The sequence below is a fragment of the Pantherophis guttatus genome, chromosome 7 (assembly GCF_059756535.1).
Source record: "Pantherophis guttatus breed Tessera chromosome 7, ASM5975653v1, whole genome shotgun sequence".
Taxonomy (NCBI): domain Eukaryota; kingdom Metazoa; phylum Chordata; class Lepidosauria; order Squamata; family Colubridae; genus Pantherophis; species Pantherophis guttatus.
In genome coordinates this window covers 72100932-72122709 of record NC_142069.1, presented here as the reverse complement: position 1 = coordinate 72122709, position 21778 = coordinate 72100932, and the positions used below count along the sequence as shown (strand labels likewise).

The following is a 21778-nucleotide window of genomic DNA, read 5'->3' as shown; positions in this document are numbered from 1 at the left end:
AGTTTTTCAACAGAAGTGCTAATATGACCATGAATTATCTGGCTGCATCATTTTTGCCATATACCCATGATACTATATTTTTCTTCCAACTCATAAGTGCGAAAGCCTAAATTATCCTGAACTATAATGGGGCAAAAAGAGCATTTTCCTATTATTTATTCATGTATGTACCTGTTTACATTCCAGTTCATCCAGAGATTTAGGGGTGCTTACATTTCATACGAGTCTTAAAACATTCTGTAAAAATAACAGCAATGGATGTTTTCCTACAGGTCGCTTTAAAGCCAATCTTTGCCCCCTGTGTGATAAAGTTTCTCAACCTTAGCAACTTTAAGATGTCTGGACTTCAACTCCCAGAATTCCCCAGTCAGACTGCTGTACACTCTAATCCAGGGGTGTCAAACTCAAGGCCGGCCCACGGCGGGGTGCTTAAATCCGTCCCACAGGACTGGCCTGGAAATATGAAAGGACCGGCCTGCAGTGCCTCTGGTGGCTAAAACGGGCTGTGTGCATTCCCCCACGCCTCGTTTTCCCCCTCCATGGCCTCCTGCAGCACTCTGCCAGCCGTTTTCAGGCCCAAAAATGACAAGCAGAGTGCTGCAGGAGGCCATGGAGGGGGAAAACGAGGCTCAGGGGGCCGTATGTGGACCCCCCCGCTCAGTGATGAAATGTAAAATTTGTTACTACTGGTTCTGTGGGCGTGGCTTGGTGGTGGGGTAATATGATGGAGTGGGCGTGACCAACTTTTTTTTTTCCTTTTAAAAACATTTTTTCTATAAACTCTTCAGCTGAAGAGGTTGTAGAAAAAATGCTTTTAAAAGCCTCTGATGATCCCAGCTGAGCCACGCGATCATCAGAGGCTTTTTTTTAACTTTTAAAAGCACTTTTTCGGCCAAAGCGGTTGTAGAAAAAATGCTTTTAAAAATAATTTAAAAAAAGCCTCTGATGATTGCGCGGCTCAGCTGGGCAATGGGGAGGGGGCAGGGATTTTTGCTACCGGTTCTCCGAACTACCCGCCTCCATCGCTACCGGATTGGGCGAGACGGTCCGAACTGGGAGCATTTCACCCCTGCCCCTGCCCTGTTTTGGCCGGCAGGGTGCTGCAGGAGGCATCCATCCCGTCCCCACCGCTGGCCCGCGGAGGAGAACTACAATGCTGATCTGGCCCTCAAAAAAATCCAGTTTGACACCCTTGCTCTAATCCTTTCAGGGGTATCTAAAAAAAATATATCAAGAGATAGCTTTGTCATCAAAACTGCCTCCCATTTTTATGTGCATCCTGTAGACAACTCCTATAAGAAAAGGCCGAGCTTTGATTATGCAGTCACCATCTTGACTTTTTTGACACTCCTGTCTATGTTTATACTAATCCAGATAACCCTCCCCCATAACAACTGCATATAAACTCAGATTAAATAAATGCTCCCTTAAAATATGTTTTTACTGTTTTATCTTTTTTCTGCTAGAAAAATTGACATGATATTTAACACAAATTGATACAATTCCCTAAAGAACATTTCCAAATTAATTACCTCATGATTATCTTGGGGGTTTTGGTTTTTTTTTTTTGTGATGCTTCATCAAATTTTCAGATAAGAAACACAAAGCTGTAAAAAGAACTTTAGTTAATTTTGCCGATAAAATTCAACTAAAATAGTCATACTAAACCCTAAATATGCCACAAAATAAGAGCCAGCTTCTATTTATTGGAGAATCTGAATCTGTTCGCATTAACTTTGCAATACAGTTTGCATATGATTTGTATTAAAGCTGAAAGCAAATATAGTTTGGCATAGTGATTAAAATAAAATTTAAAAATGGTAAAGGATATTACAGAAAAAAAGTATTTAAATAGCCCCCTCTTTTATTTCTGTCTTTTTTCCCTACTGATTGCTAACTAAAATAACTAAAAATTAAAATATTTTTATACTGTGCTTTAAACATCTATGATTATTCTAATTTCTATTTTAGCAATTTTAATTTTTTTTAAAGAAATTTTTCTTCAAAAACTGCATTCTAAATGTCTTAGCTTCTTCTGTAATATGTTATATACAGTACTATGAATTTGGTTAAACTTCTGTTATGAAGTTATGTGGTGTTTTTTTCTTCTTTGCTGCATACATACTTTAAATTCAGTACGCTGATGACACCCAGCTGTACATCTCCACCCCAGGCCACTCCAACGATGCCCTTGAAGTGATGTCCCAATGCCTGGAGGCTGTGCGGATCGGGATGGGGAGGAACAGGCTCAAGCTCAACCCTTCAAGACGGAGTGGCTGTGGTTCCCGGCATCCCGATATAGTCAGTTGACTCCATCACTGACTATCGGGAGCGAGTCTTTAGCCCCTGCGGAGAGGGCACGCAATCTGGGAGTCCTCCTGGATACACATCTGTCCTTGGAGGAATATCTGATTGCTGTAGCCAGGGGGACCTTTTGTCAGGTTCGTCTGATTCACCAGTTGCGGCCCTTTCTTGATCGGGATTCCCTGTGCATTGTCACTGACGCCCTCGTCACCTTGTGCCTGGACTACTGCAATGCTCTCTACATGGGGCTCCCCTTGAGGAGTACCCGGAGGCTCCAACTGGTCCAGAATGCGGCCGCGCGGGTAATCATGGGAGCCGCCTGGCACTCCCATATAACACCGCTCCTGCGTGAGCTGCACTGGCTCCCAGTGGTCTTCCGGGTGTGCTTCAAGATGTTGGTTACCACCTTTAAAGCGCTCCATGGCATAGGACCTAGTTATCTTCGAGACCGCCTGCTGCTACCGATGACCTCCCACCGACCTGTGCACTCCCACAGAGAGGGCCTCCTCGGGGTGCCATCAGCCAAACAATGTAGGCTGGTGACCCTCAGGGGGAGGGCCTTCTCTGTGGGGGCACCTACCCTCTGGAATCAGCTGCCCCCAGAGATAAGGAGAATCCAAGACCTCGGTGCCTTCCGCCGTGCCCTTAAAACTTTCTTTTTTCAGCAAGCTGGGCTGGCTTAACATATTTTTTAACATATTTTTAATTTTTAATTGGTTTGTTATCTTAAATCTGGGGCCAAATTAATATATATCCTTTTAATTGTTTTTTAATGTTTGTATTGTATGTTTTTATCTGGCTGTACACCGCCCTGAGTCTTTGGAGAGAAGGTGCGGTATATAAATTCGAAATAAAATAAAAATAAAAAATAAATTTAGCCTCCTAATCTGTATTGGTTTATCTTTTTCAAAGCTTCTCTTTCTCAATGCTTTGTTACCTAGTCTGGTAATGAACTGTCTGTAAGTAAACAATCAAAGCTTAGAGAGCACCAAGGACTCCAAAGTTCAATCCTGAACCACAGATACTCTTTTCCATTAGACACTGACTCTTGTCATTGCCAGCATGTAACTTAATATAGACTTTTTACTCTTATGATATTTATTAAAACCAGTAGACGATTGATAGCAAAGCATGAGTGATGGGAATATACAAGAGTGCACATTTTTAAGTACTAAAGCTGAATTGTGTGTGTGTTTGTGTGTATGTTTGTATATATATATATATATAAAGTTTGTCGTGAAAGTGGCTGCCTGAGGGCTCCTGGATTGGAGCTGAAAGGCGAAAGGGAAGCAGTATGCTCCCATATTGGAGGTGCTTCGACAGAAAAACACACACACGCACACACACACACACACACACACACACACACAGGGTATGGCACGTGTTAGACAGAGATCACCGAAGTGGCTTGGCTGCCTCTGTGAAAGGGATTTTTTTCGGCCAGTGTTATGTTACCTGCGGGACGCCTGAATGCCAGTAGGATACTGCAATATATATACATATATGTATATGTGTGTGTGTGTGTATATATATATTCTGAGGTTTTCGCGGGTATTTGTATGTAGGTCTTTGGTTATTCGGGTTTTGTCCTGCGTAAAATTGGAAGTACCTTGGCGATGTTTCGATGAAGTCTCATTTGTCATCTTCAGGCTGGTGTCTTCGGCCTTGTGCTTCTAGGAGCAATGTGTGATTGTGGTTGTTTCTTCTTTTCAACTGCCAGTGGGGGTATGAACTGATTGGGTGGGAGCATGGCTGGGTTCTGATTGGGTGGAGGTGTGTTCTGATTGGGAGGGGGCTTGGCTGTGCTCTGATTGGGTGGGGGGTTGGCTGTGCTCTGATTGGCTGGAGGTGTGTTCTGATAGGGTGGGGGCTTGGCTGTGCTCAGGTTGGTCTGAGTTGCAGGGGGATTTGAACGCAACGCAGGTCACGAGTGACAAGCAAAGTCAATGGGGAAGCCAGATGTACTTAACAACCATGCTACAGCTTAATAACTGCATTGATTCACTTAACAACCATAGCAAGAAGCTCATAAAATGGGGCAAAACTCACTTAACTGCTGTCTTGCTCAGCAATGGAAATTTTGGGCTCAACTGTGATCATAAGTCGAGGACTATCTGCATATACATGTACATATATACAATATAGTAGGTTAGTTTTGACAAGTTAATATATTTCTTACATAGCAGATGCTGACACTGTCATTAGTAATAAGTCTTGAATAAAGTGAACTTTATATTTTGCGCTATATTTGGCTCAGGTGACAAAATCGAAATGTTAACCCAACGCCTTCCTAAACTGATAGATGAATGACCTCGAATAGACTAAAACCCATTGTACCTTGGAATAGGGTTCTCTGAGGTCAAGAAAACGCATTAACATTGCTTCCAAGTATATATCTATAGGACGTGTGTTAGGAATTTTAATGTTCTTATCAAGATATTAAAGGCCAAGGAATCTTAAGGGGAACAAAGGATGACTGACTTAGTACTATGTGAATCTAAAATTTCCCTTTCACAACCTGCAACTAGCATTTATGCCTTGTTCTCTTCCATCTGCATGGTGAGTTAGGTACAATATCTACAATATCTCATAAAGTAGTGGGTCTGTAACAGTGGTGGGTTTCAATTTTTTTTTACTACCGGTACTATAAAATCTCCATTCCCTCCCCAATTCAGGGGAAGGTTACTGCAAAATCCCCATTTCCTCCCGATCACCTGGGACTCCGGAGGCAGAGAATAGATGGGGGCGGGGCCAGTCAGAGGTGGCATTTACCAGTTCTTTGAACTACTCAAAATTTCCGCTACCGGTTCTCCAGAACTGGTCAGAACCTGCTGAATACCACCTCTGGTCTGTAATGCAGAAGAAACAGTACTGATGGTTATCTCTGGATGTGGGTCATACCTGAATATTCATGTCTCCAATAATAGCTGTGTGCATCATTATCTTTTGATTAGTGAGATCACCTTAATCTCTAATAGTTTATGATGATCTTCCTTTTAAAATGTATGAACCTCAGCAGTCTTCCTTAGTCTGGAACAGGGTTTCAAATTTTTTTACTACCGGTTCTGTGGGTTTGGCTTGGTGGGGGTGGCATGGTTTGGTGGGCATGGCTTGGTGGGCATGGCAGGGGAAGGATACTATAAAATCTCCATTCCCACCTCACTCCAGGGGAAGGATACTGCAAAATCCCCATTTCCTCCCAATCAGCTGGGACTCTGGAGGCAGAGAATAGATGGGGGCAGGGCCAGTCAGAATTTTTACTACTGGTTCTCCAGAACTGGTCAGAACCTGCTGAAACCCATCTCTGGTCTGGAAACCACACATATTGTCCATCTACCTGGAAGTTGAAACCTAATACATCACAAGGGTATCTGTTTGAGGGATTCTGGCCTTATGCATCTGAAACATGATGTGATGTTTCAGAAGACACTCTGAATGCCTTTATTCCAACCAGAAAAGTTTTGCCTCATTTCCAATGTGTGTCTTTGGTGAATTGAGATTATTTAGTGCATTTGAGATTATTTTCTTTTGTGTTCAAACCCTCCATTTCCTTCCTGGGACCTTCCAATTTCTTTTAGATTCCAAACAGTTAACATGTTGACCTTTCATTTTCCACCGACAATAAATCAGGTTTATTTTCTCTCAGAGCTAAAATTAAAAACTGGAAATTTTCAGAAGTACCTGGTGCTACCTACCAGTTATATGTAACTTTTATTTTTATTTATCTATTTATCTAATTTATAGAACCACATCTCATAAGCAAGTGACTCTGGGCAGCATACAACAAAACTAAAATATTTAAAATCATTATCATTAATATTAACAACTATTAAAAACTATTAAAAAACAGTTAAGCAGGAATAATAGATAGAGAGATGTTAATAGTAATAAAGTAACTTTACTAGTTCATCCGACCACTGGTATTCCCAGGCCTGCTGACATACCCAGGTCTTGAGGGATCTTCAGAAGCTTAGAAACAATGAGTCTACCCCTCACCTGAGGAATGGAGGAGATTGCAGAATATGGGGGCCACGGCAGAAAAGGACAAATGTAACTCCTTAAGTGAAGAACCCTTCTATGAAACTATCATCTTTTGCTTTGTGATATTCATGCATCTTAAGAGTAGTCATAGTCCTATTTTATGGGATCAATCTATTTGAGGTCCAATGAAAAAGAGTCCTATATCTTAAGGGACATCCACTCCAAACCCACTGTGAAGTGGAACAATCATTAGCAAGAAGCCCATGTTTCAGAATTGTTATTCGTACTCAACATCTGGAAAACAAACAGAGTAGGCAAATGTAGAAGATTTCCAAATCTGGTGAGATTTATTGTGTTGCTGTTTAAATTGCAATACTTATTTCTTAATCACTGGCTTGATGGAGAAGTTAGAAATACAAATGTTATGCAAAGCTGTGTCCTTTTTTTTTGCCAATGATACACTTCCTCTTTTTTTAGGATATGCACAGTTCCACACAAGCCTCCTTGTTTCTAAAACAGAACTGGCAAAATGGGGTCTGTCCAGAAAAGTCTGTGCAGCCCAAAAGCTGATTCTTTTATCTGTGAATTGACACAGATAGATAGAGATCAACTTGCAATTTCATTCCACTACAAGTGAAAAGCAATACAATTTCAGGATCAGGGTAAGCACATCCTACTTTCATTATAAATTACATGCTTCATGGATCCTTATTTTGAACAATGTATTCATTTTCCTGAAAGCACAATTTCTCATAAACCACTAGAATGCCATTTCAAATGTTTCTCCTACATTTGAAGCCTATGTCCTAGCTTTTCACTACCTGGAATAATGTTGGCTGGAAATTCTGCAAAGGAGCCCAATATGGTTAGAGGATGGGTTGGAAGAAAGCATTTGGGAAGAAAGCATATTTGCATTTTAGGACTAGAACAAATATTTTTTTAAAATTCTATGGCATTATGTTCTTATCACCCAGTCCAAAATATGTAAATATATGTAGACAATATAGTCACAGCAATTTACAATAGTTTCTGTAATAATTTGGAGTCAGTCCTTATATTTAGGGAATCTTGTACTAAATGGGGCTTCTTAGTTAGGATCAAAGGTTAATGTAGCAATTCATATTATAGCTAAAGAGTTTGCAACAGGCCAATTCAAAAGATTAATAATGGTATGTGAGAAGCACCTTGAGAGATGGGGCAAAGGTCAGACAAGACACAGCATAGCATGCAGCTGCATAATTGGCAAAGAAAGAGACTTAGAACGGTCCCAGACTAACTTCTCAGGCTGTTAAGAAGATGGTGGGAGATTTGTACTTTCAGATTTGTAATATTTTGTTACACGAAATAGAATTAACTCATCTAGTTGTGTTTCCTGTGTGGTTGGCCTAGTTGGCCTGGAAGGGTGACATACTGCTGGGGAAAATAGTAAAAATATAATAAATATATCCTTTTGTGAAAGATAAATTGGTTTTTTCTGTTTACTGTGTATAATATTTTCTGGAAACTTGCCCAACTCTTCGCTAAACGATTCAATGACAATAGCCAAATTCTACCACTTTCCACCTCAAAAGAGGTATCTCAACAAAAGATATCTTCAGCTAGTTTTATTAACAAATTAAACTGACATCTACATATGTATGCTTTAGGATAATTGGGGAAGTGATTTGACTCAAACTAGCAAATAGTATTTGGGGAGCTTAATATTTAAACTTCGGCATTAAAGAGTTTGTTCAGTATAATGGCATTCTTGATCAGCAGGGACAGTAATGAACTAATAACCTTTTATTTTAATATGCCCACTATTACAGAATTTGCATTATGAGCAAAATACAAGCAAACAATGAACAAAAAAATCCTCCCCAAAATAGACACATGAGTACTAGTCCCATTATTTATTTCCTGATCAGCATGCAAAGGAACCCTTTCTACTGACAAAATAATTCCATTTAGCAGATTGGTACTGCAGAGAGGTGGCCAATATTTGGTTTTCCTAAATATCAATTTTCAGTTTATGCCAGGATTCATCAAGGCTCTGTTCCATAATGTAATGACATTGTCACTTTCAAGTAAATCTAAAATGATGTTTCTCAACCTTGTGTGGACTTCATGCTGACTGGAGAAATTTGGGTTCTGAAGTCCACACTCTTATAGTTGCCAAGGTTAAGAAACACTGATATACAGCATCTTCAAGAGAGGAATGCGTCCCATTTTAAAGGGCTATCCTGGACTATACAGGTAGTCCTCAACTTACGACCACAATTGAGCCCCAAATTTCTGTTGCTAAGTGAGACATTTGATAAGTGAATTTTGCCCCATTTTACGACCTTACTTGCCTCAATTGTTAAGTGAATCACTGCAATTGTTAAATTGGTAATCGCTTAACACTTCTCCATTGACTTTGCATGTCAGAAGGTCACAAATGTGATCCCATGATGATGAACACTCTAACTGTCATAAATATAAGTCAGTTGCCAAGCAACTGAATTTTGATCACATGACCATGGGGATGCTGCAATGATCGTAAGTGTGAAAAACCATCATAAGTCAGTGCAACTTTGAATGGTCACTGAATGAACTGTTGTAAATCGAAGAATACCTGTAGATTAAAATTACCCCCACATCACTATTTGGCCTCATCTCAGAATTTGTTCCATTCCCAATCATTTTCATGACATGGTCCATTTTTGAGAATCAGTTTATTTCTGGCTTTTCTTCAATTTATTGGAAATGGAAACAAAAGGGTTTCAAACCTCTATTCCTTTTAAATCACCTATTTAAATCACCAAAGTCATCTATGAAATCTTTGCCAGAATATTCCCATTGGGAAAAATTCTTTTCTTCGTTTGTGGCTTCTCTCTCAACCCATGGTAATCTTGTCCCCAAAATGCTCTTTGTGTATTTCCTTCATTTCCTCTTCAGCTAATGTAGTCACTAGAACATGCAACAACAATAGAGCTTGGAAAAAAACAGACAGTTGCAAAATTACCATCATTCAATCTCCACGTGTCAAGGAGTACTTTAATGCAACCGCTCATCAACACACACACTCACACATGGACACAGATGCATGCTTACTGGAAAACATGAAAGGATAGGAGCTATTTATTTTCTTTTCTTTTGGTGTAAACTGGGGAGAGAGAATCTCCCACAAATATTGACTAATTAAAATTTGGCAGGAAAATATTGCATGCACATGACAGAGGGTTAGACTAGTTTGCATTGAGGTCAGAGGAAAATGAAATTCGATAAATGCAGACTATGAACACTACAGTTTAAGTCAGGCATTCAAAATCTGATTTCCATTCAGCTGTGTTGAAGCTCTTCTCCCACAATGCCTAAGCAGCATGTAAAATCTTAATGTAAAGATGCACAAAGTAGTGTTTGGGGATATAAATACCCTGGTATGTTTATACTAATAGCATCTGCAGGGAATAGGGGAAAATCCTCCATGGTATTTTTTCAAGTGATCCATTTAGAATAAAAGCATGCTGATCGAGAAATGTCCTTATGTTTGCTAATATTTATTCTATTTATTATTAGATTTACAACCCACCTTTATTTTGTGCAACTTAAGACAGTGTACTTAATACCATCTGTCTGATTTTCGCAACAATAAACCCTGTGGACTAGTTTGCCTAAGAAAAAATGATTGGCTCATCACCCAACTGGTTTTCATGACTAAGGAAGGACAGAAATCTTGATCTCCTACAGCAGCCAGCTATACTGGCTGGAGAATTCCGGGAGTTGAAGTTCACAAGTCTTAAAGCTGCCAAGTTTGAAGACCTCTCTCCTATGGTTTGAAGACCTCTGTCCTACGGTTTAGTCCAACTCCTTGGGGTATGCTTGACCCCAAAGTGGTTCTCATATGCCAAGGGTCTTCACATTTATAGAATCGAGGTGGCGCAGTCGTTACAGTACAGCACTGCAGGCTACTTCAGCTGAATGCTAGTTGCAGTTCAGCAGTTCAAATCTCACCAGCTCAAGGTTGACTCAGCATTCTATCCTTCCGAGGTGGGTAAAATGAGAATCCATATTCTTGGGGGAAATATGCTGACTCTGTAAACCGCTTAGAGAGAACTGTAAAAGCAATATGAAGCAGTATATAAGACTAAGTGCTATTGTTATTATTATTATTCTTAAGCAAAAGCTGATAGTCACTAACTGGAATGGAGCTTTAAATATTAACATTGTTAGTATCTACAGTAGGGGTGTCAAACTCAAGGCCCGGGGGCCAGATCCAGTCCATGGGGTGCTTAGATCTGGCCCGCGGGGCCACCTTGGAAACAGTGAAGGACCAGCCCATGGTGTCTCTGCTAGCAAAAACGGAGTTTGTGAAGGCCACGCACACACACATCCGTGCTCCATTTTCGCTGGCAGAGGGTTGCAGGAGGACATTGCAGCTAGGGTTGCCAGATCTGCTTCCAAAAAATAGCGGACAAGCGGGGGGGGGGTTAAGTAGTAAAAAAATTTAAAAATTTTTTTACAATTAAATTATATATTTTCTTACAAACATTTTAACACGTATTAAAATAATCACTTCAAAATTTTACTTAAAATTCAAAACATCAAATATATTATAATAATATGTAAAATATTAAATTACATTTTACTTTGCTGTCGTGTGTATTTTTTATTTGATTGCGCAGCTTTGATCAATTCTTTGTGTTTAAGGAATAATTCTTTAATTTTAGTACAATGTTGAGAAATATTAAAAAATATACAAAGTTCACTTCGAACTGATACAAGCAGTCGGTTACATTCGTCAGTCCACAAATTTCCCATGACGCTGAAAATTCGTTCAATGTTTGCATTTGATACCGGAATTAATGCACAATACTGGAACAGTTTCAGTAAACTCGGAGCTCGCTCTTTCTTGAAAAAGTATGTCCACTTATCAAGGGATGAATCGCCCTGCAGATGAACATAAACATCTTCTAAGGCAGAAATTTCATCGAAGAGAGTGTTGGGTGGAAGTTCTTCTCGCCATGGTGATAATAACCAGATGTTCGTCATTTCTTCTAAAGTTGGAGGATTATTGCGATCAATTAGATTGAAACAACTTAGCATCTCATATACTGAATCGGTGAAATTATACCACTTTTCTAGGTACGCAATGGCTCTTTGATACACGTTGATGGCTTCTTTCTTGAACTTTTGCACAGCATTCTCAGGCAAATGTTTTTTACGTAAGGCAAATAAAACTTTCATTCCAAAAATCTGCTCATCGTATTTTTTTTGCAAAGACTCACGCAGCTTACACATGATAATGTGAAGATCACATGCAAGAACTTTCCAGCTTCAGTAGGGTGTCTTGCATTATTGACATGAAGAAGTGCGTGAAATATAAATACAATTCTGAAATTGTTGGTTCGTCGTCCTTTGCGAGTTCATTTTCCTGATCCGAAATAAGATTCCAGATAACCTTATGGCACTCATCAGATCCAAGAGAAATAAAATACGATTTTAGAGGTATCCAGTTTAAAATAAGTCTTTCGACCGCTTTAAACAAACTTAACCAACGTGTTGGAACATGGCGCAAAACTTCATGGAATTCTGACTCGCAAAACTCAAAAAATGATTTCAATTCTTCTTGTTTCTTCGCAGAATTCGAAAATTCGGCAAAAACCTTCAGCACTACGTTTTCGATATCAAAAGATAACTGCTTTAATGCATTTTTTGCGCTGTTGTATAAAATGGGATTATTTCAATGAGCATTCGATCTTTGTCTCATTCTAACTTATGAAAAAAAAGACAAAACGCGATTCTCCTATCCTTATTCTCTTAGACTGCACAGCTTTAGATTACGTACCATTTCATCATAAAGCTTTTGAATAAAAAAAATGTCCACTATTTTGTGAAAAAAAATAGTGAACATAATATGAAAAAAGTGGACTGTCCGCTCAAATAGTGGACATCTGGCAACCCTAGTTGCAGCTGAAAACGGAGCTTGGGAGCCTGTTTTTGCTGGCAGAGCACTTGGGCCAGCACTGGCGCCCCCAAAATGAGTGACATAAACTGGCCACGCCCACCCCTGCCCTCTGAGGTCAAACACAACCCTGATGCAGCCGTCAATGAAATAGAGTTTGACACCCCTGATCTACAGGATCAGAAAAACAACATCTTTAAGATGAAGCTCGTTTCCCATATTTGGCTGTGCTGTGTGCAATAACTGCTTCATATTTTTTTAAAGGTAAGCCTGGCCTTGGGTATTAATTCATTCATATCCAATCAGCTTTGAAAGGATGAATGCTGAAAGCAACTATGGCTGATAAATGTTTCATTTTATAAAGACTTCTTTTATTTTTGGCCAGTGGTTCTTTACATTGGGGATGACTTTTACTGATTTTCTCCTATCCACCCCCACCCACCACATGTATAATTGCATAAATCTTTTCATCTGGGCATTTCCTTTTTGCTCCTAAAAAAAATAACACTGAAAAATTGTATGCTATCTAAAGCCAGTTTAAGCCTGTTTCCAGAGCAGTGACAGCAGCAAACACTCAAACAGTCCTTAGCAGCAATGTTGGAGCTGTATGGAAGAAAGCCAGATCAGACTTTCTCACTTCCTTTCTGCAGAAGTCAGCAAGTATAGCCGTCTGCTTGCTTTTCTTTTAATTATTACTTGCAATTATAACTGGCAAAAGAACAAAAAAAATATATAACTGAAGCAAGGGGTAAATGAAGAGATTTGTAATAAGCCTTGCAAAAATTAAGGAAAAAAAGAAAGCAATGACACTAATATAAATCCATCGATTAAAAAATTATCAGTTGGAAAGTTGAAATCAGTGTTAAAATAAAGGAATATTAGAACCAGATTATTATACATCTTAGCAATTGACGATTTTAATCAGCATGGTTTGATTTATACATTTTAAGCTAAGAAAAAAAGCTACAAAAATTCTATCTAATTTGAAAAAAAAAATGAATTTAGCAAATCAAAAAGAAAAAGAAAATCCTAAATATTATAATCTTATGTTAGGAGAAACCCATACAACCAAACCCAAATCAATTTGTAAGATTACACCTAATCATGGTTTCCAGATTGAGTAAAATTCTCTATCAGATTTGTTTTTTAAAAACATGAAATTAGTTTTGCCATTGAGTTATACTCCATACTTTCCTAACTTTGCCATACTTGTAGAGAAGGATTTTTCAGCCCTCTGAGTAGTCCATATGCACAAAAGGACTAACCAGAGGGATGAAAAAAGTCATTTCTGACAGGTCCTCGCACTTTTGACTGGTCCTCACACTTATGACCATCCTCATATTTATGCCCGTGCAGTATTCTTAACAACCATGTCACTCATTTCACAACTGCTTCTCTTCACCATGGTGACAAGATAGGGCAAAAATGTAAAATGTGAGGACAGTCGTAAGTTCGAGGACTGGTCAAAAGTGTGAGGACCAGTCAAAAATAACTTTTTCAGCCCTCTGAGTAGTCCATATGCATTAAAGGATACAGCAATAGAGAGGGATGAAGGAATGGAAATTAGAGTAGGAGTGAGGGTAAGAGAGGGAGGAAGAGAGGAGGAGAAGGAGAAAGGAAGAGGAAGTAGGGAGGAGAAAAAGAGGGTGGGGGGAAGAGAAAGTAAGAAGGAAAGAAAAGAGAGAGGTGGTAGGTTTGAGGAGAAAGATTGCTGTACAATAAAAAAGATGAAAGGGAAGAAAGCCAACCCCAAGCAAATATAAAGATATTAAGATTAAGAATGAATTGTTAAACTTTAAAGAATAAAAGAGAACAAATATGAATAAATGGCAATAATTAGAAACACACATACAAACATACAATGTATTTTCTTTGAACAGAATATTTTGCTGGTTCACAAATTTAAACAGCGTTTAGTCATTTCAATTAAATTTACAATTTCTATATTTCCTTTTTGCCATATTTATTCCTCATCTATTTTTTAAAAAAAAACAATATTACCCTTCATCCTCATCTCTAATCTTAATCAAATTCAATTTTTCCCTTCTATTCTATATTATACCCCTTCCCATTGTCATCTATTTTTATATCCATCCTCACATTGGTTAATTATGTAATTATGTAATACAGTTGTTTAATACAAATTCAACATTTTAATATAAATCAATTAGTTATATAACTATCTTTTTTGTATATTAATCAATATGAACATGAATATTCCAATTATTTCCATGCAATCCAATTTCTTACAAATCAATTAATTATATTTACCAATAATAATAAACCAAATAATTTCCCCCATATATTCCTCCAAACCACAACTTAACCATTTCTGCTTTCAACACAATATACAATTATTAATAGTATCTCAATTATTACAATTCCCTAGTTAAATAGAGCTTTTTTTCTTTTGTGTTTTAAAATCTTGAACTCTCCTCTTTTGCCCAAAATTTCCCATTGTTTGCAGTTTTGTACCTACCTTTTTTGGTGAGGAAAAAGAAAAAGAAAAAGAAAGAAATCTCTCTCTGCCTCATTTTGTCACGTTGCAGGTTTAGTTTCGCTTTCGCCTTTGTTTTCAGTATAGCTAGGGGGAAAAAAATCTGCTCCAGGAACTTTTTGCAGCTTTTTGCAGCTAATTAACCTAGCGGAAGCTGTTAACAGGGGCTGTTTTTTCTATTTTTGCAGGCATGGGTCTATTCATTTTTTTTAACACTGATCAGCTGTAGGTCGGCCCTTTGAAGCCCCGCGGCAAGAGTTTAAAGAGTTTTTTTTCCCTCTAGCCATCAGCGGGGACTCAGGAGGCAGAATGAAAAATCGGGACTTTTTTAAAACGCCGCGGGACGTGGGACAAATTGCTCAAAAGCGGGACTGTCCCGCCAAAAGCGGGACGTCTGGTCACCTTATCCTAAACCCCCAGCAGCCCACCCCTGGTGGTCCTCATCTGTCTTGTCCAACTGAAATATGCTGTGCCCACTTCACTTGTTTTATGTTGCCCAATCAGCAGACACCAAGGAGTGGAAAGAACCAGGACAGTACAATGAAGAACATGATTGTGCTTGGTCGTGATATAACCAGCCATGAAGATGAATGAGCAGTTGTGGGCAGATTGGGGGAACTAAATATTATTTATAAACATACATTCAATGGAGCCTGTTAAGGATATTGTTGTTGTGTTACCAACCAGCAGAGTGTAGAGCACAGAGAAACGTTACTGAGAGCAATGAATAAGAGATGTGCAAACTGGTTTATCAAAAGTTTACTTTATAGTGAAAAAACAATCTCATAGTCTTTAAATCAATCCAAGTCTTTGCCAGTTAAATCAGTCCAGTGATACAAAAATCTTCTTACCACACAAACAGTAGTTGGTTAGAATAACAAACTCACAAACCACGATGGTAGCAGATCCATCCAATGATGATAGCACAATGATAGCAACTCCTCACACAATGGTAGCTTATCATCAACTGAATACGTTACAGTACCTTTCTTAAATACGTTCACAACTAATTACAGCATGACTCAGCACTACAATGAATCAGCAGGAAAACTTTAAAGTCATACAATACATATTCAGATTAAAGTTACAGAACACATATATTGCCTGGACAACTTGTTAGGCTCAAATCATATCCTAGCAGAGCCATCTAGTCAGATTTTCATTTACAAAGCTGGTTGATGTAGAGATACATATGACCCAGGTCGAAATTTATTTCCAACTATTTTTCTTATCCATCACTATGACTCAGCTTTGTTGGCACAAACTAATTGGAGTTATATTTATGAGGATTGGAAGGGGACCGCTATGCTGATCTCCATCATTTATCTCCTGCAAGATGCTGCTGTATTCTGGGAGGACATGACATACACACCTATGCATATCTTCAGTCTCGGGAGATCTGCAGTAAAAAGCATTATCAAATGAATTATGGATGGTGGTTCCTACGTTGATTGAAACATTCAGATTAAAGTTCAGATTAAAAATGATTCCTGGTGATCCATGGGCACAACTATATTATTTTCCTCGTTGTAATATAAAAGTGGTTTGTTTCTGGGTGATTTGTTTGTTAGTTGATAGAGACCCACACCGATAAATTTTTAAATGGTTTTTGTTGAATGTTTCATATCCCTAAGGCGCAATTTGAATTCTTGATTTCTTTGTTCCTGTCTCATCTTCTTAATCAAAACACAACAGCACTTTGGATCTGACATTTTAAAATATTATAATATGAAGCATATTATTCATAAGTCATTATGAACGAGACATTGAACAAAAGCCATTAAGTTCCCACATGATAATTTTCTTTAAATTGCAGAATTTAAAGACAAGTAGCTTTAGTGATATGGTCCATGGTATCTTTCTTAGCATAATAGCATGGTTGTCTTTTGCCTTGATAATCCAAATGTCCCAGGATAAAACACACACTCCCTTCAAACTAATTCTATCCACCACAAAATGTTGCTTCCCTTAGCATTAATATTTCACATACTGCTTTGTAGAACTGTGTACTTTTAATACGTAACATGCAGTTCTATGTATTTTTTTTTTTAAACTCAGAAATAAGTTTTCTCCTACAATACGCAGGGGAAGAATCTGCATAATTCCTACTTCATATGACGGGTAACAAGCAATACTATCTCATAAATTTTAATACAAGGAGGACAATTTTTGAGGGTTGAAAAGCTTTTTGAAAAAGAAGGGTTAAATCTCTTTTCTCAATGGCCTGCAGTTCTGAGCTTTATTGTCACTGTTCCATGCTTCTTTGAGTCAAGAAAATACATACTGTATAGAGCTCCATGATAAATAACATCTAATTTGAAACTGCTTAGAGTAGCTCTTTGAGAATTAGGTTAAGAGAGGGAAGAATAAACAAACCATGCATGTGGCTATAAAAGCCAAGATGCAAACTGAACGGAAGTCTAGAAATTCTTTTTGTATTGCAACAAATAGTTGGGACTTGATCTCCGGTTTCTGACTAGGGGGACACTAAAGTATATGAAAGCTTTTACACATCTGTTAACATGGCGAGTAGAGTTGTATGTAAAACATCAAAGGAAATTTGGATCTGTTCCTCCAAATCACAGCTATTTAAAAGCTGGGTGCAGCTGCTTTCCAACTTCCCAAGCTCATATGAGCATATCTGTGTATGCTAGGCCTAACTGTGACACAATTCTCAGGCTGTACATTTAATTAGTTTTGAGAGCTCTTGTTCCTTTTCTGCCTGCGGTGGTAAAAATCTCATGCTCAAAAAAGTTTTAGCCTGCCACACCCATAACTGATTGGTGCAATTTCCTAGCTATGGTTACAGCATGGGTACACACATTTGCAGAGGTAACTGTCAACCATTGATTGATAAGCCTAACCATAACTCATTTGGTGGGAAAAAAGCATAAGACAGCCGCAATAAGTAGACACAATCAGCTGATGTGCAAAACTTACTGACAGGCAAATACTTTTTGGTGAGGAAAAAAAAGGAATATAAGTCATTTTTTGAAATACATTTACACTTTCTGGTTGACAGGTACATTTGGAATGTTAAGAAGAGAACTGAGAAGAGTAGAATAATAGAGTTGGAAAGAACTTTAGACGTTACAGTATCCTGCATAGTGCATTTCACTAACTATCTGAAACAGAAGACTATCTTGCCTCTGTTTGAAGACCTCCAGGAACACATAGCAATAGCCCTTAGACCAGTGGTGGGATGCCCCCAGTTCGCACCGGTTCTGTAGAACTGGTAGTAAAACCAGCGGGAGGCTCCGCCCACCAACCCCGACATCATCAAAATGCTTCTGCACATGTGCAGAAGAGAGAGCGCATGCGTGGCCCCGTTGCAAACCGGTAGTAAAGGTAAGCAGAACCCACCCCTGCCTTAGACTTACATACTGCTTCCCAATTAATCAATTGTCAGCTCTTGCAGTGGATACAGCTGCCACTGGGGGAAGGACTTGCCTGTTCTCAAAATGGTAACCATAGTTGGTGTCTCCATCCACAGAACACTTGTTTAGCACTTAAAATTATACTACCTCCCACTCTATTTCCTTATGACGCTTTATATAACACATACAAATAAAGCCCTGGGATGCATCTACACTATCCGCCATTTTAACTTTCTAATACTGTTGAGGCCAGAGGCATTTTTAGAAGTAAAAGTTCCCTATTTAATGCAGGAAAGAATAAGATGGTATAGAGAGCCCAATTGGCACTAGTAGAGGTATTTAAAATTAGCCTTCATTAAAGCCAATAGGGAAAATTAACCTTGAGCATCTTGGCTGCCTTGATGTCAATGAGAATTCTGTTCAGCCAAGTTAGTTGAGATCTGCAGTCCATGGATTCATAATAGTTTGCTGCAGTGGTGAAATCCAATTTTTTTACTACTGGTTCTGTGGGTATGGCTTGGTGGGCGTGGCTTGGTGGGCATGGAAGGATACTGCAAAATCCCCTTTCCCTCCCCACTCCTGGGGGAAGGATATTGCAAAATATCCATTCCCACCCCACTCTGGGGCTAGCCAGAGGTGGCATTCGCCAGTTCTCCGAACTACTCAAAATTTCCGCTACCAGGTCCCCAAACTATTCAAAATTTCCGCTGCCCGTTCTCCAGAATTTGTCAGAACCTGCTGAATTTCACCCCTGGTTTGCTAATCTGATGCAATATAGTGTTCATTCTTTACACTTTTACTATGTAATCTAGTCACAGTTCTGGCTCTTTATCACAAGAGTATTAATTTGAATATATCATGTAATTGTGATTGTACATCCAATGTGCAGGATTTTTTTCCCCATTCATCTTCTCCCAGTCATCTTCTCCATCTAGATTCTGTCCAAATATCCCTGACAACCAATCCAATTACATATATCAAAGCATCTGATCTTGAAGGGGGAAGAATGCTCTCTACATTGGTCCATAATCTAATTTATTCGATGTACTCAAAATCAAATTAGAAATAACAAGCAAACAAAAGGTTTCACTTGTCTAGGGCATCCTGTGGATGCTTACAAGGAAGTGACTTGTGCGTGGTTGTCATTAGGGTGGATTAATCTAGGATAGATGAGAACAGGCATGTAATGTTGATGGGCAGTTTGGAACGTACATAGACAGTCACTATATTACTTTTTACTTTACTTTTTACTTTTATTATATTTATATACCACCCTTCTCCCGAAGGACTCAGGGCAGTGAACAGCCATGGTAAAAACAGTATACAAGACAAAAAATGTAAAAACTTATCAAAATAATTCAATCACTGGCCAAATTTAAAACGCCCAGCTAAAATCGTATTTAAAACCCCTATCAAAACCCAATTAAAATCCTTTATCCCGTCAGACCGGCTTGCTGGAATAATAGGGTCTTCAGAGCATGACGGAAGGCGCGGAGGTTGGGGATCCTTCGTATGTCCGGGGGCAATTCATTCCATAGGGCCAGGGCCCCCACAGAGAAGGCTCTCCCCCTGGGGGTCACCAGCCTACATTGTTTGGCCGACGGCACCCTGAGGAGGCCCTTTCTGTGGGAGAGTACTGGTCGGTGGGAGGCAATCGGTGGCAGAATGCGGTCCTGTAGATAACCAGGTCCTAAGCCATGGAGCACTTTAAAGGTGGTAATCAACACCTTGAAACGCACCCGGAAGACCACCGGGAGCCAATGCAGCTCACGCAAGAGTGGTGTTACATGGGAACAATGAGTCGCCCCCATTATTACTCACGCGGCTGCATTCTGGACCAGCTGGAGCCTCCGGGTGCTCCTCAAGGGGAGCCCCATGTAGAGAGCATTACAATAGTCCAGACGGGAAGTGACGAGGGTGTGAGTGACTGTGTGCAGGGTGTCCCGATCCAGAAATGGACGCAACTGGGAGATCAGGTGAACCTGATAAAAAGCCCCCCTGACCACGGCCGTCATATGATCATCCAAAGACAGCCGTGAGTCCAGGAGGACGCCCAAGTCGCGAGCCCTCTCTCAGGGGGGTAAGATCTCATCCCCAATAGCCAGCGATGGTGTTAGCTGGTGTTAGCTGACTATATTGGGTGAAGCGGAGGTTGGAGACAGGACGATAATTAGCTAATATAGCCAGGTCCAGGGAAGTCTTCTTGAGGAGGGGCCTCACCACCGCCTCTTTCAGGGCAGATGGGAAGATAACTTCACTCAGCGAAGCGTTGGTAATCACCTGAAACCAGCCTTGTGTAACCTCCCGGGAGGCCAGCACCAACCAGGAGGGACACGGGTCCAGTAAACATGTGGTAGCGTACAGCCTCCCCCAAATCCTGTCCACATCCTCAGGAGTCACATGGTCAAACTCCTCCCAGATAACACTCTCAAGACTCACCTCCGTCATCCCGTCCGAGGCTATCCAATCAGAGTCCAGGCCGCCCCAAATCTGAGCGATTTTATCATGCAGGTATTGTCCAAAATCCTCAGCTCTACCATGCAAGGGATCCTCCCTCGCTCCCACCTGTAGTAGAGAGAAGGTCACCCTGAACAGGGTGGCTGGGCGGTTCTCTGCAGATGCAATAAGAGTGGAAAATAGTTAGATTTCACCACTTTTATTCCCACTAGGTAGGTCACCAGTGTTCGGTCAGATTTGGTGCAGCTGAACTCCAATCGCTCTCTAGGCGTCTTTTCCGGTGCTTCATCTCTCTCAGCTCCTTGGAGAACCAAGGAGCCAATTGAGAACAGCACCGAGTCAGAGGCCGCAAAGGCACAATGCGGTCCAAGGCTCCGGTGGCCGCCCTGTCCCAGGTGGCCGCCAGTTCCTCAGCTGAGCCATGAGTCAGAGCCTCTGGGAATGGCCCAAGCTCCGTCAGGAACCTCTCGGGGTCCATCAGGTGCCTGGGATGGAACCACCTGGTCGGTTCCGTCTCCCTGCGGCGAGGGGAAGCGGTCCGAAAGTCCAGCTGAAGGAGCGAATGATCTGTCCATGACAAGGGCTTAATGACTAGGTCCCCTATTGTAAGATCATTCAACCACTGACCAGAGACAAAAATCAAGTCCAGCATGTGTCCCCCAGTGTGGGTGAGGTCATGAACTAACTGGGTCAGGTCCATGGCCATCATGGAAGCCATGAACTCCCGAGCCACTTCCATCATTTCACCGACGGATGGCAGGTTGAAATCCCCCATGACCATAAGCCTGGGGCTATCCACCGCCACCCTGGCTATTACGTCGAGCAGCTCAGGCAGGGCAGCTGCTACGTGGCAGGGAGCCAGGTACGTAGTCACCAAACCCATCTGCACCCCATGACCCCACTTCACTAAGAGGGACTCACAGCCAGCTATCTGAGGAACAGTGGCCTCCCTCGGACTAAGACTTTCTTTAATAATCACCACTACCCCTCCGCTCCTCCCCTGGGCCCTTGGCTGATGAAATGCGTGGAAGCCTGGTGGGCACATCTCCACGAGGGGGACCCCCCCTCGTGGCCTAACCAGGTCTCCGTGATCCCAGCTAGGTCCGCATCCCCCTCCTGAACTAAATCATGAATGAGGGGGGCTTTATTAACCGCAGACCTGGCATTGCACAGCAGCAGCCGAAGGCCTGGGCCCTGAGACTCTGCACAACCTGGAGTACAAGAGGCGTCTTGGGG

At 40.5% G+C, this 21778-nt stretch overlaps 1 long non-coding RNA gene across 1 annotated transcript; it reads right to left on the bottom strand.

Annotated features, from left to right (window-relative positions):
• Positions 1-15455: 15455 nt before the first annotated feature.
• On the bottom strand, positions 15456-20691 carry LOC148112919 (uncharacterized). The gene is made up of 2 exons (XR_015728810.1): positions 20525-20691; positions 15456-16107 (listed from the first exon to the last, which is right to left on the bottom strand). It is a non-coding gene; the product is annotated as an uncharacterized LOC148112919 (long non-coding RNA).
• Between the last annotated feature and the right edge of the window lie 1087 nt (positions 20692-21778).